Source organism: Rhinoderma darwinii, chromosome 6 (assembly GCF_050947455.1).
Source record: "Rhinoderma darwinii isolate aRhiDar2 chromosome 6, aRhiDar2.hap1, whole genome shotgun sequence".
Taxonomy (NCBI): Eukaryota; Metazoa; Chordata; class Amphibia; order Anura; family Rhinodermatidae; genus Rhinoderma; species Rhinoderma darwinii.
Window position 1 is genome coordinate 74437187 of NC_134692.1, and position 15226 is coordinate 74452412.

The window sequence follows — 15226 nt, forward strand, 5'->3', positions numbered from 1 at the left end:
GAGCAATGTCAGGCAACAGGAAAATAGATCCAGGGGAAACAAAGTAAGGAAGCCAGATCATGATGAGGCAAAGAAAAAGGGTATGTACTTCAATTATGAACAGGGACACATTAAAACAAATTGTCCCAAACCACCTCAACATCCCCAAACCCAAATTCATGTAGTACAACAAGGAAAATACGATGATTAGGAAAAAGGCAATGCAATGTCCCCCGTCCAAATATTGCCAATAAATGTAGATGCTGAACCTGGACCCAATGCGCAAGTGGAATAAACGCTTCTGCAAGGCAAGATCCTATGGTGCCTAGTGGACACTGGACTAGCCGCAACAGTCCTAAAAATGGCAGAAGTACCCATAGAACTAATATCAGAAAAAACAATCCTAGGGACGGGTCATTCAGGGGAAGTCATCCCTCTTAGGGGAACCAAACCCATTACCATTAGACTTGCAGATACTACAGAAATTGTGGGAATATTTTTTATATCATTAAATTGCCCAGTCAATTTGCTAGGTGCTGATAGCCTTAGCGCAATTAACGCAGTGATGCAATATTCAAAAAAGTTGTCAGGATGCCACTCTGATAGCAGTTTGTGACCTTCCCAAATATGATGAAGTACAATTAAATTCGGAATACACAGGAGTGCTAAGAATGGTTCCACCATATCTATGGACAAAAGGTAAAACAGATGTTGGACATTTGGAAGTTGCCCCAATGATTATCAAAATGAAGCCAGGGGCTCCAAGTGTAAAAATTAGACAGTATCCCCTCAATAAAGAGCAAACTGTAGCAATAAATCTACAAATTGAGGAGTATCTAAAGGTTGGGTTAATAAGAAAATATAGGTCCCCACATAACACTCCCTTGTTCCAAGTGAAGAAAAAGGTAGCCCCCGGGCAATCACTGGTGTATGGTCAATGACCTAAGAGAAATAAACAAACAAACACATGGTGATTGATACACAAATTGTACCCAACCCACACACATTACTGAACCAGATTCCAATCGACAGTGAATATTTTACTGTGACTGACCTTGGAAATGCATTCTTTATTATGCTAGGAAGTGTATTTTATTGAATTGGAAGAATAAAAGCCCTTCATCGGTAGATAAATGGGTTAAATACACCAATAGAATTATAATGTTGGAAAATAATGATTTTAGAAAGAAGGGGAAGATCTCTTTTTTTTCTTCTCAGGTTGGGCCCCTTGGATTCAGTGTCGGTTTGAGACACTGGAAAGGGAAGTACTGGAGGCGATGTAGCGGAGGGGGAGGAGAAAGTTGTTTGGAAATATTATTATTTAAATTATTATTTTTTTAGTTTGGGATGGGGGTTTATAATGTTTGTCATAACTGCTATGATGTTTTGTGAAGAAACTAAGCAGCTGTACACTGTTGGTTCATATTTTTTTGTGCTGAGTTAAAATGATCTAGTGATATGCTCTGTTTTTTATAAGGGTTATAGAGTATATGTACTCAGTAAGGTCGTGGTAAGAAAGTGGAATTATTATATATGGGCCATTTGTTTATATGGTACTAGTTCATAGAAATGAGCACAATGAATTTAGGTTGTCAGTTTCCGATCATGTTGCGAATATTTATTGTTGTATACAGGGTATATGTGATATGTACAGTTGTTTTGTTTGTTTTTCTATTTGAAATTTGTCTTAAGAATAAAAAAAGACTTGGAAAAAAAAAAAAAAGGAAATGCATTCTTTTCAGTCCCAGATTAATACACAAGTCAACAGTATCTGGCCTTTGCTCATAAGGACCAGCAATATACATGGACAAGCCTACCACAAGGGGGTCTACATCGCCATCTGCATTTAGAGAGACAATGGCTGGATGGCGACCTCTACATAAGGATACCCAAGTCATCCAGTATGTGGATGATCTACTTTTTGAGTGCCAGAGACAAGGTAGAATGTATAAAAGATTCGATATGACTACTAACTTATCTGGCACAGGTAGGATGAAAGGCATCCAAAGACAAATTACAGTTGACCAAAAGACTTGTTACTTTTTTAGGCCATTGTTCATCGAGAAATACTAAACATTTTATCAGAGCAAGGCATGAAGCTATTGAAAACGCAGCATCACCCACTACAATGAGAGTTAGGAGCATTTCTATTTCTAGTGGGGTACTGTACAAAATGGATACCAACTGCCTCCACATTACCAAAACCATTGTATGATGCAATAGTTAGTACACAAAAAGGAGAAACATTTCACTTGACAGCTGAGGAATTGACAACACTGACCATTGGTGTAGTACTCTGTACATCTAGACCCTGTGATCAGAGGGGCACCATCATGAATCAGAGCAGTAGCAGCACTTTTAAAAGATAAAAGTAGAAGATTTTGTACTTGAGACCCCTTTCACCATACAGGTACCACATTAAGTACAGGAAATTGTCACAGGCCAGGACAAAACATCAGCTGCAAGACTTACAAAATACAAGGTAGCATTACTCACACCCTCCAACCTCACCATCAAAAGATGCGAAGTTCTGAACCCAGTTAAATTACTTCCACTTGGTCCAGAAGTGGGGAGTGAAGAATGGAAAGAAAGGCTAGAACAGAAAGAAGAGGCCTATGAGAAAGCATTAGAGGGAGCAGAACATGAAGCTGATAGTCATAAAAGGTTGGGAATGGAGAGAGAAAGGAGATTATAAAATACCACACACATTTCTCTCAATTGATGATCCAGGTGACATGCATGATTATTTTGAATTAATGAAACAAGAAGCAAAATAACGTGATAATGTAGTAGAAACACTCATCTGTAATGCAGATCTTGAACTTTTTGTAGATAGGTCCAGATCATATCAACGGAGAACCCAAGACAGGATATGTCTTAACCACCTTGCATGACATTTCAGCCCAGGAGACGTAGCTGAAGGCACTCACTGCAGCGTGTACACAGGCCGAGGCTCAAACTCTAAGCTTTTATACAGTCTCGAGGTATGCTTTTGGTGTTGCACATGATTATGGCCCGATTTAGAGGAGCAAAGATTTTGTTGGCTCATCAGGTAAACCTTTGAAAAACAGTGAAGCTGTAGCAGCCCTATTCTGAGCCTTACAGCTAGCTAAAAAGGCAGCCATTATAAAAGTCTAGGCACATACAAAGGAACAGTCGTCTGAGGTCATAAGTAACCAAAGGGCAGATGAGGGGGTCAAGGCAGTTGCCCTGTTGCCTCTCCCCAAAATAATGCTCTGTGAACCAGCGGAAGCAGGCCAGGTGGGGGCGGTTAACATGACAATGCTCAGAATACTCCAAAAACAGGCTACAATGGAGGGAAAAAAAAATGAAACAAAAAACGGTCAATGAGGACCTAGAGGGGCTCTGGCAGGCTGAAGGCAAGCTGTGCCTACCCCGGGATTTATACCCCATGATGACACTTTGACACATCAATACCAACACATCCGGACAAGGAAGAAATGTTAAGTTTAGTTTCCAGGTTCTGGGTTGCCCCTGGGTACAGCAACACTGCTACCTGATATGTGCCGGCCATAACACAGGAAGGACAGTAAAAGTCCACCAGAAGCAAATCCCAGGGCCACTGTACGCATTCCAGCGACTACAGATTGATTACATACAGCTACCGAAGGTTGGTGGGTATGAACAGGTCATGGTCTGTGTTGATATCTTTTTTTAGGATGACCTGAAGCATGGCCCGTGTCAACTGCCAATACAAAAACCACAGTTAAGAAGCTGATCAATGAAGTGGTATGTAGGCATAGTGTTCCAGAAACCATAGAAAGTAAGCGAGGTATACATTTCACAGGAGAAATACTAGAGAAGCAGTGTCAGCATTAAACATTGAACAGGCATTCCATACAACCTATAACCCCCAGAGTAGTGGGAAGGTAGAAAGAATGAATGGTACACTGAAGTTAAAAATTCAAAAGACAATGAGACAGAAAAATCAGGGACAGTATGCCTTCTTATAGGATTACACTCCAAACAGAAAGATAGGGTTGAGTCCACCCAAAATATGGCTATACTTTCCTCAGCAGCTCCAACATTTGTACTCAGATCTTACTGCATATGTAGGAGCATTGAATCTGAATCTAATCTCTTTTAGAAACCCAAACTATGACAATCATCGTCATACACTTCTCTTCATTCCAGCCCAGCTTGTTTCACTGCACAGTGTGATCTCGCGAGATCACGATATGACAGGACTTCCTCTTACAGATCCTTCACCGGAGCGATGGAAGAGTCAACAGACATCGCCTCCAGCCGTGCCTGGATGTTCATCCGAATCTGCAGCGGCTGGAGGCGATGTGTCTTCAGTCTTCCATGGCTCCGATGAAGAACCTGTGGGAGGAAGTCCCGTCCCAGCATGATCCCGCGAGATCACGCTGTGCAGTGAGACAAGCTGGGCATGAATGAAGAGAAATATATGACGCTGATTGGTAAGAGTCATATACTTCTCTTTACAACGCCCACTTGGTAAAAAGAAAATAAACGCCCAGTTGGTCATTAAGAACTAATTAGCATAAATCTAAAATTGTTCATAACGTGCTCAAAAATGATTGTTTTTCAAAATAAAAACCACCGTTGTTATTTACATTACAGCGCCTATCAGATTAGGTAGGAGATGGGGCACTTATAAACTGGTGATAGAGACTCTTTAAGCTTCCAGATGATATCTATATAGTGTGTAGTCATAATAAATATAAATGGATATCTATGGGCGCAGAAGGAACCTGTACATTAGCTAGACTCCAGCCAGCCACATGGGTTTGGGAAAATAATGATTTTCCTTACAGCACCATACCAAATCATATGTTGTCTAAAAGGGAAGCAAAACCAAGTAAGGTTAAGTCCCAAGTACATGTTCCCTGGCAAGAAAAGTTTGGCCTCCTCACTTACACTAATAGGGATGTCTGTAAAAAATGCACATAATATTGAAAATTTTGCTGACTTATTTGACAATATCACAGCATATGCTTTTGATGCTATATACAGTGGAAATAAAAAGTATACATACCCGTTAAAATGCCAGGTTTTGTCATGTCAAAAAATCAAAACCAGATGAATAATTTCAGAACTTTTTCCACCTTTAATGTGACGCAATCTGTACAATTGTATTGAAAAACTAACTCAAATTATTTAGAGTGGAAAAATAAAAATAACAAAACTACAATAATGTGGTTGCATAAGTGTCAATACCCCCTTAGAATCGGGGATGTGGTTGTATTCAGAATTAAACAATCACATTTAAACGCAAGTTAAATAGTTGTCAGTACACAGTTGCCATTATTTAAAGTGATTCAGAGTAACCCTATATAAAGTTCAGCTGTTCTATTAGAATTTTCCTGACATTTTCTTTGTTGCACAAGACAGCAAAAGCCATGGTCCGTAGAGAGCTTAAAACACATCAAAGAGATCTGATTGTTGAAAGGCATCAGTCAGGAGAAGGGTACCAAAGAATTTCCAAAGCATTAGATATACCATGGAACACAATGAAGACGGTCATCAAGAAGTGGATTACATTTGGCACAACAGTGACAGTACCAAGAACTGGACGTCCCTCAAAGCTTGATGAAAAGACAAGATGAAAATTGGTCCGGGAGGCTACCAAGAGGTACTGCTTGTGTAATGCATGTTAAAAAAATCACCCATATTCTTCATATGTGTGAGCTGTGGGGTAGGGTGGCAAGACGGAAGCCTTTTCTAACAAAGTAAAACATCCAAGCCCAGCTATGTTTTGCAAAGACCAACATCAAGTCTGCCAAAAGAATGTGGGAAAACGTGTTATGGTCTGATGAGACGAAGGTTGAACTTTCGGGCCATAATTCCAAAAGGTATGTTTGGCGCAAAGCCAACACTGCACATCACCAAAAAGAACACCGTACCCACATTAACGCATGGTGGAGGCAGCATTATGGAGCACGGTGGAGGCAGCATTATGCTTTGGTGCTGTTTTTCTGGAGCTGTAACTGGGGCTTTAGTCAAGGTGGAGGGAATTATGAACAGTTCAAAATATCAGTCAATATTGGCACAAAACATGCATGCCTCTGCTAAAAAGCTGAATATGAAGAGGAATTTAACCTTTCAGCACAACAATGTCCCAAAGCATACCTCCAAACCAACAAAAGAATGGCTTCACCAGAAGAAGATCAAAGTTTTGGAATGGCCCAGCCAGAGCCCAGACCTGAATCCCATTGAATATGTGTGGGGTGACCTGAAGAGGGCTGTACACAGGAGATGCCCTCACAATCTGACAGATTTGGAGCGCTTTTGCAAGGAAGAGTGGGCAACAATTGCCAAGTCAAGATGTGCCATGCTGATAGACTTCTACTCAAAAAGACTAAATGCTGTCTTAAAGTCAAAGGGTAATTCAACAAAGTATTAATTAATAGTTTAAAGAGGCTCTGTCACCAGAATAAAAATGCTCTATCTCCTACATCAGTTTATCGGCGCTGGAGTGTAGTTACTAGCAATGTGTTTTTATTTTAAAAACGATGTTTTTTAACAAAGTTATGGCGTTTAGAACATTTATGAAAATGAGGTCCTTAATGCCCAACTGGGCGTTTTTTAATTTTCAACCAAGTGGGCGTATGACAAAGAGGTGTATGACGCTGGCCAATCCGCATCATACACCTCTCTGCCTTACACCCAAGCTAGATTCACTGAGCAGCGTGATCTCGCGAGACCGCGCTGTGACGTCACTTCCGCCCACAGTTTCTTCATCCCTGCGTCTGAAGACAACATCTTTCGTCTCCCTCCAGGCTGCTGCTGCTACTACCGATCCGACGACTGGGACTTCTCATCGGCCTGGAGGGAGACGAAAGATGTTGTCTTCAGACACAGGGATGAAGGACCTGTAGGCGGAAGTGACGTCACAGCGCGAGACCGCGCTGCTCAGTGAATCTAGCTTGGGTGTACAGAGAGGTGTATGATGCGGATTGGCCAGCGTCATACACCTCTTTGTCATACGCCCAACTTGGTTGAAAATTAAAAAACGCCCAGTTGGGCATTAAGGACCTAATTTGCATAAATGTTCTAAACGCCATAACTTAGTTAAAAAACATTGTTTTTAAAATAAAAACACATTGCTAGTAACTACATTCCAGCGCCGATAAACTGATGTAGGAGATAGAGCATTTTTATTCTGGTGACAGTGCCTCTTTAAGGGTGTGCATATTTATGCAAACACCTTATTTTTGTTCTTTATTTTTCCACCCTAAACGATTTCAGTTTGTTTTTCAATACAATTGTACAGATTGTAGGTGACATTAAAGGTGGAAAAAGTTCTGAAATTACAGGGGTGTGTAGACTTTTTATATCCACTGTATATATTGCACATTCGAGCAAAATGAAACAAAACATGTATACAGGTGCAAGGAGGCCTAAGGCCTCATTTACACGAGCGTGTGCGTTTTGCGCGCGCAAAAAACGCAGCGTTTTGCGTGCGCAAAAGGCACTTGACAGCTCCGTGTGTCATCCGTGTATGATGCGCGGCTGCGTGATTTTCGCGCAGCCGCCATCATAGAGATGAGGCTAGTCGACGTCAGTCACTGTCCATGGTGCTGAAAGAGTTAACTGATCAGCAGTAACTCTTTCAGCACCCTCGACAGTGCATTCCGATCACCATATCGAGTAACCTGTTGAAAAAAAAAAGAGGTTCGTACTTACCGAGAACTTCCCGGCCGTTGCCTTGGTGACGCGTCCTTGGTGACGCGCCTCTCTTGACATCTGGCCCCAGCTCCCTGGATGACGCGGCAGTCCATGTGACCGCTGCAGCCTGTGCTTGGCTTGTGATTGGCTGCAGCTGTCACTTGGACTGTATTGTCATCCCGGGAGGTCAGACTGGAGGAAGAAGCCGGGAGTTATCGGTAAGTCAGAACACTGCGAACACGAATGCTACCCCAACACTATAAATAAATAAATATGCATTGCTGCTGAATCTACTTACAATAGTGAGATTGTTAGCGCACATTTTGATCAAATTGTGTGAGCCCAATTTGATATAAATTGTGTAAGCACAAACATGTATACAGGTGCCAAGAAGCCTATTGGCATATGCAGGCTTAGCTCCAGTTCTGGGGGTACGAGAAGCGTAGGGACCCACCTCATAGAAGTCACCTTGTCGTGGCAGCAATGCATATTTATTTATTTATAGTGTTTAGGTGGCATTAGGTGTTCACAGAGTGCTGTTGCTAGGGCTGGACAATTGATCTAAAAATAATCGAAGTCTAAGTTCAGCGCAATTAACCGGTTAAGGACTAGGCTGTTTTACAGCTAAATGACCAGAGCAAATTTCACAATTTTGCTATGCGCTTCTTTAGATGACTATAACTCAGCAGGTGAATAAAGTTCATCTTTGAATTTTACACTCTTTTTAAAGGACAGATAGGGCTTTGTTTTAGTGGCATTTGTCAGTATATATCATTTTTATTTTTTTCTCTAAAGTGGGCAAAATTGGAAAAAATGCAAGAATTTAGCAATTGCGCCAGTTTATGCTAGCATTTTTCACACACGGTATGGACCACGGACAAAATTAATCTCCTTTCACATTCTTCCACTTCTCCCGTGCATGGGGATACCAAATATGTGTGCCTTATTCACTGTGCGGGCATGTGCCAGGGCTTGGCATAAAAGGAGGCTTTTCGGCCTTTTCGGTCCAGGAATTTTGCATTTGATTTTATAGCCCCATACTGTTTTCTGGGGGGTGTAATGCTGCTGAAAGATTAGAATCACCCCATAAATGACTTCATTCGCACAAGTAGACCCCACAAGGTTTCCTTCAAGGGGTTTATCATATTTTTAGCAAGTCCAGTTTTCTTCTGAAAGTTTCTTGAATAAGATGGAACAAAAAAAAATCTGCTATTTTTTAGCAAATGCGTCAGTTTAGGCTAGTATTTTTCACACACGGTATAGACCACGGACAAAATTAATCTCCTTTCACATTCTTCCACTTCTCCCGTGCATGGGGATACCAAATATGTGTGCCTTATTCACTGTGCGGGCATGTGCCAGGGCTTGGCATAAAAGGAGGCTTTTCGGCCTTTTCGGTCCAGGAATTTTGCATTTGATTTTATAGCAGCATACTGTTTTCTGGTGGGCGTAATGCTGCTGAAAGATTAGAATCACCCCATAAATTACTTCATTCACGCAAGTAGACCCCACAAGGTTTTCTTCAAGGGGTTTATCATATTTTTAGACAGTCCAGTTTTCTTCTGAAAGTTTCTTGAATAAGATGGATCAAAATAAAATTAGCAATTTTTTAGCAAATGCGTCAGTTTATACCAGCATTTTTCACACACGGCATAGACCACGGCCAAAATTCATCTCCTTTCACATTCTTCCACTTCTCCTGAGCATAGGGATACCAAATATGTGTGTCTTATTTATCACATAGAGAAGTAGGAGGGCGGACGATAGAAGAAGATTATTTCACAAATCGCTTTTTTTCAAAGCTGGTTTTACAAAACTCAACAGAGTTTCTATAACACTTCCAAAATATCTGCTCTTGAAGCAGAAATCCCAAAATATTCATCTACGGGTATAATGGGAATTTATTTTTTTGGGTTTTCTAAAATAAGAAATTGCAGGTTTATGCAAATGGAGCTCTCCAGCAGATGAACATTAGAGAATATGCAAACATGACATCCACCCCCCACCCATTCCCTCCCTCACCCTTGGAGTAAAATCAGGGGAAAAATAAAAACGTAATGTAGGGCAAATATATTTTCAACGAATTAACTAAAATCTAATAATTCAGAACAGTGTGGTATTTTTTAAAACATGGCTCAATGCACAGGCCTGGTTGTGAGGGACATGAGGGACAGAAATATCGGGAATCTTTGCGGTGCCCGTCTTTTCTGCAGACGCGGCACTTTTTCTGAGGGTTGCTTCTGGTTGGTGTTGGGGGAATCCGACTGATGAAGTGTCTTTCAGTCAGTCGCGTGACATCCTCAGACTGGGGGCATTCTCGGGTGTTCTGAACATCAAAAATGAGGCCTTCAATAATTTTTTCCTGGAAATCCAGGTATGTGTCTCTGCCTCTGTTTTTTTTGTAGAGCACAAATGAGTTGTGGATGGCCACCTGTAACAAATAAATGGCCACTTTTTTGTACCAGGTTTTAGTTTTGCGTTTTACTAAATAGAGCTGTAAAACCTGGTCGCTTATATCCACCCCCCCCCCCCATGTACTTGTTATATTCGGACACGCTCACTGGTTTGTGCTTGTCCGATGTTGCGCCCCTTTCCCTCACTGCCACTGTTCCTGCGGTATGAATCGTGCTTAGCACATACACGTCTTTGCGATCCCTGAACTTGACCGCCAGCAATTCCTCAGATGCATAAGCACAGGAGTCCCCCTTTACCATGCGCTTCCCCACTAATTGCTGTGGAAAACCAATTCTGTTTTTGCGCATGGTACCACATGCCCCAGTCCTTGCAGCATGCAAATGCCTAAACAGGGGCACACTGGAATAAAAATTATCACAGTACAGGTGGTACCCCTTGTGAAGCAGAGGCTGCATTATCTCCCACACAATCTTAGGGGGGATTCACACGAGCGTGTATTCGGTCCGTGCGGGCCGCGTGGTTTTCACGCGGCACGCATGGACCAATACAAGTCTATGGGGCAGTACAGACAGTCCGTGCTTTTTGCGCAGCGTTTGTCTGCTGCGCAAAAAGCGCGACAGGTTCAATAACTCTGCGTATTTCGCGCATCACGCACCCATTGAAGTCAATGGGTGCGTGAAAATCACGCGCACCACACGGAAGCACTTCCGTGGGACGAGCGTGATTCGCGCAACAGCAGTGAAAAGGATGAATGAAAACCGAAAAGCACCACGTGCTTTTCTGTTTCCGAACATCCAAACGGAGTGTCTTTGCGATGAGCGAAGCCGGACAAGCGTACCGAACTTCACCGGGTTCGGCCAAACTCGTTTTGGCCGATCCCGGCAAAAAAATTATCGGTCCGCGACGTCAGGAGATAGTCACTGTCCATGGTGCTGAAAGAGTTAAACTGTTTCAGCACCATGGACAGTGACTTGCGAACCCAAAATACATTAACCTGTAAAAAAAAAACGAAGTTCTAACTTACCGATTACTCCTGTCTCCTTCCTGCAGTCCGACCTCCCGGGATGACACTTCAGTTCAAGTGACAGCTCCAGCCAATCACAGGCCAAGCACAGGCTGCAGCCAATCACAGGCTGCAGCAGTCACTTGGACTGCTTCGTCATCCAGGGAGGTGGGGCCCGATGTCAAGAGAGGCGCGTCACCAAGGACGCGTCACCAAGGACGCGTCACCAAGGCAACGGCCGGGAAGTTCTCGGTAAGTAGGAACTTTATCTTTTTTTTTTACAGGTTTTTCGCTGTTGTGTTCGGCATTCACTGTCGAGGGTGCTGAAAGATTTAGCTCTTTCAGCACCTTGGACAGTGACGGGCGTTGACAAGCCTCATCTCTATGATGCCGGCTGCGCGAAAATCACGCAGCCGCGCATCAGACACGCATGACACACGCAGCTGTCAAATGGTTTTTGCGCTCGCAAAACGCTGCGTTGTTTGCGCGCGCAAAAACGCAACGTTCGTGTGAATCTGGCCTTACTGCTGGTGGAAAGATCAGGGGGGCATCCAGGAACATTTATTGTGCGGTCCCGCCCTTCATAAATTCTGAAGGCGGTGGTATATCCTGACCCGCTTTCACACAATTTGTAGAGCTTAACGCCATATCTTGCCCTTTTTGAAGGTAGATATTGGCGAAAGCTAAGTCTGCCATGAAAGTTGAGGAGGGATTCGTCCACACTTACATTCTGCTCAGGGGTGTAGAGTTGCAGAAATAAATTATTCAGGGAATTTATTAGCGGTCTTATTTTGAACAACCGATCCCGGTTTGCATCGGTACTTGGGGGGGCCTGTGCGTTGTCATTGAAGTGGAGGAACCTCATTATTGTCTCATAACGAGACCTGGGCATTACTGCAGAATATACTGGGGTGGCTTGGGCGGGTCTTGTTGACCAGTAAGACCTAATGGAGGGCTTTTTGACAATACCCATATTTAGGGTGAGCCCCAAAAAAAATTTTAATTCCAGCAAATTGGTGGGCGTCCAATCTCTGGCATGGGTGGATGAAGGTTTCTGCCTTATATATTGAGTGGTATATAAATTTGTTTCGTGGACAATCTGATTTAGGATGTCGTCCGTTATAAATAAATGGAAGTAATCCATTTGGACAAAATTTGTATTGTCCACGGTTATGCCAGGACTGGCAGTAAATCCGTGGATTCTAGGCCCAAAAGATGGGGCAGGTGCCCATACAAGAGCCTGGACTGAAGGGACCAGGCTGTCCCGTGCTACAGCGCTACTTGGCCCTGCGCTTTCAAGTTCTGCAGTTTCAACTGCATCAGGGACAACGTCCCCTGAAGATGAACCTGAAGTGACGCTGTCATCGTCACTACCTAAAACAGGTTCCATCTCGGACGCCATCTCTGATGCGGTCTCCGACTCAGACCACAGCATGGCGTATGCCTCCTCGGCGCTAAACAACTTCCTCGCCATAACGTAACTAACACTAACACTAACTAAACAAATTGTTGTTTTTTTTGTTTTTTTTTTATATAAAACACACAAACTAACTGCTATATATATCTACACTACCGCTAACAAAAAAATAAACCGCTATTGCTATATATATTATATATATGTGGATATATATATAATTATATACTCCCTACCTGCCTATTCTAATAGAATAAAAGATAGAAAGGTAGATATATAGAAAAAAAGATAGATGGATAGATAGATTGTATAGATAGATAGAAATCTATCTATACAGAGAATGTTTTAGAGTGTAACTGTATTTTTTGTGTAACTGTAACTGTAATCTTCTGGCAGCAATTCTCCCGAGTCTCTTCTTCTCCTCAAACTGAAACAATGTTTGAGGAGAAGAAAAGAGGCAGGAGATTTACTGCCAGAAAAGTCAAAATAAAACAAATGTGGTCGCTGTGATAGGTTTTAACAGCGACCACATGTTCAGGGACCATCAGATTGGTCCCTGATACTCTGCCCAGTGCCCAGAGCTGTTGGTAACAGCGTGGGCACAGGGCTGTGTGCACGCGATCGCGTGCACTGTTTTCTATGCAGAAATGCATGTGATCGCTGTGATTGGTTGTCACAGCGATCACATGTTCAGGGGCCAAAAGATTGACCCCTGACATTCTGCCCAGTGCCCATGGCTGTTAGCAACAGCCAGGGCACAGAGCTGTGTGCACGCGATCGCGCGTGCACAGTCTCTGAAGTGCCGCCGTAAATAGTCTATACGGCGGACTTTAGAGACCCTGACCGCTGGCCGTATAAATACGGCCAGCGGTCGGGAACCTGTTAATCATGGTCATCTTGGTAATTTTGGTTAGATCAGTTATTTTTTCCCTAAAATGGAGCCATTCACTTTCATTGAACGCGGACACCTTTCCGTAGCACTACGGAAGGGTGTCCGTGCCGTGGAAATGTTCTGGAAATTATGGAACATGTCCGTTCTTTCGGGCACTGTCGTGTGCATGGGGCCTTAAACTGTATCTGCATCTTCATTACGCAGATACAGTTGAACCCAATGGTAGAGCAGGGGACTGTAAGGACTGTAACGCAAGAAAAACACTGCATTTTTTACGTACACTAAACGGACACGTTCGTGTGAATTTAGCCTAAAAGAGTGAAATTAAGCACTGAAATCCTCATCAAATATTCTAATAATCTGTGAGAATAAGTAGCATGCTACCTGTTCTCACGGATTACGCACAAAAAAGACAGCGGATTAGCCTCATTGAATGGGGCTAATCCTCGTGCAATTCCACAGCACATCAAGCTGCACATCCGTTGCAAATAGCATAGTGTCAACCTCTGATTTCTGCCACGGATCCTCTAGTAAATATGTGGGCAAATCCGATACATCTGAACAGAGCAAAACTATCACCATCACAGCCTTGAAAAAAAACGCAGAAAAATTTGCACTATTTTCCGCAGTAAAAAAAACGCATGAAATGGTGCAGATTTCCCGCAGCATATTGTCTGCTAGCTTAGGCCTCATGCACACGACCGTAAAAACTCCCGTTATTACGGGTCGTAATTACGACCCCTAATAACGGGCTCATAGACTTCTATTGGCGACGGGTGCCTTCCCGTTTTCTCACGGGAAGGTGCCCGTGCCGTTGAAAAAGATAGAACATGTCCTATTTCAGGCCGTAATAACGGCACGGACAGTCCATAGAAGTCTATGGAGCTCTCGTAATGACGGGTGGCTACATGTGTGCACCTGTCATTACGGCAGCGTTGCTAAGCGACGTCAGTAAATAGTCACTGTCCAGGGAGCTGAAAGAGTTAACTGATCGGCAGTAACTCTTTCAGCACCCTGGACAGTGACTACCGATCAGTATAAACCTGTAAAAAATTAAAATAAAAGACGTTCATACTTACCGACAACTTCCTGCTTCCTCCAGTCCGGTCTCCCGCCCGTTGCCTTGGTGACGCGTCCCTCTCGACATCCGGCCCGACGTCCTGGATGACGTTTCAGGCCATGTGACCGGTGCAGCCAATCACAGGTCAATCACAGGCTGCAGCGGTCACATGGACTGCCGCGTCATCCAGGGATGTCGGGCTGGATGTGAAGAGAGGGACGCGTCACCAAGACAACGGCCGGGTAAGTATGAATTTCTTTAACTTTTATTACAGAAAAGGCTGTCCCTTCTCTCTATCCTGCACTGATAGAGAGAAGGGGCTTCCGATTAGTGCAGTGCTATTTTGCCGCCAAAAACGTGCTCGTAAATACGGGTGGAATACGTGTGACACCGGACCCATATTTATGGGCACGGGTCCGTAAATACTGGTGCAAAACGGGTGGAATACGTGTGACACCGGACCCGTATTTACGCCAGTATTTACGGGTGGGAAAAAATACCGTCTTGTGCATGAGGCCTTATGTAGAAATTTTCTGTAGCAAATCTGTTACGTGTGGACAAGCCCTTCATCTGTAACATGTGTTGTGTAAACATTGCGTATCAGGCTTTCCTCTAGAAATTTCTCAACCTTTATTAATGAATTTTATATATATTTTATATGAACATTCTATAATTCAGAATATATGAGAATTTGGCATCAGATCCCATTGATACCTAAAGGCTCATTCAGACGAGCGTAAAACTCGTCCGTGTGCTGTGCGTGAAAATCAATTGGAAAATAAATTTGATTTCAATGGGGCCATTCACACA

The 15226-nt window shown here is 43.0% G+C and overlaps 1 protein-coding gene across 3 annotated transcripts in view; it reads right to left on the reverse strand.

Moving 5' to 3' along the window:
• Positions 1-15226, reverse strand: part of CALCRL (calcitonin receptor like receptor) — a 243873-nt gene that overhangs the window by 84226 nt on the left and 144421 nt on the right. The gene's annotated exons all lie outside the window — the stretch shown is intronic.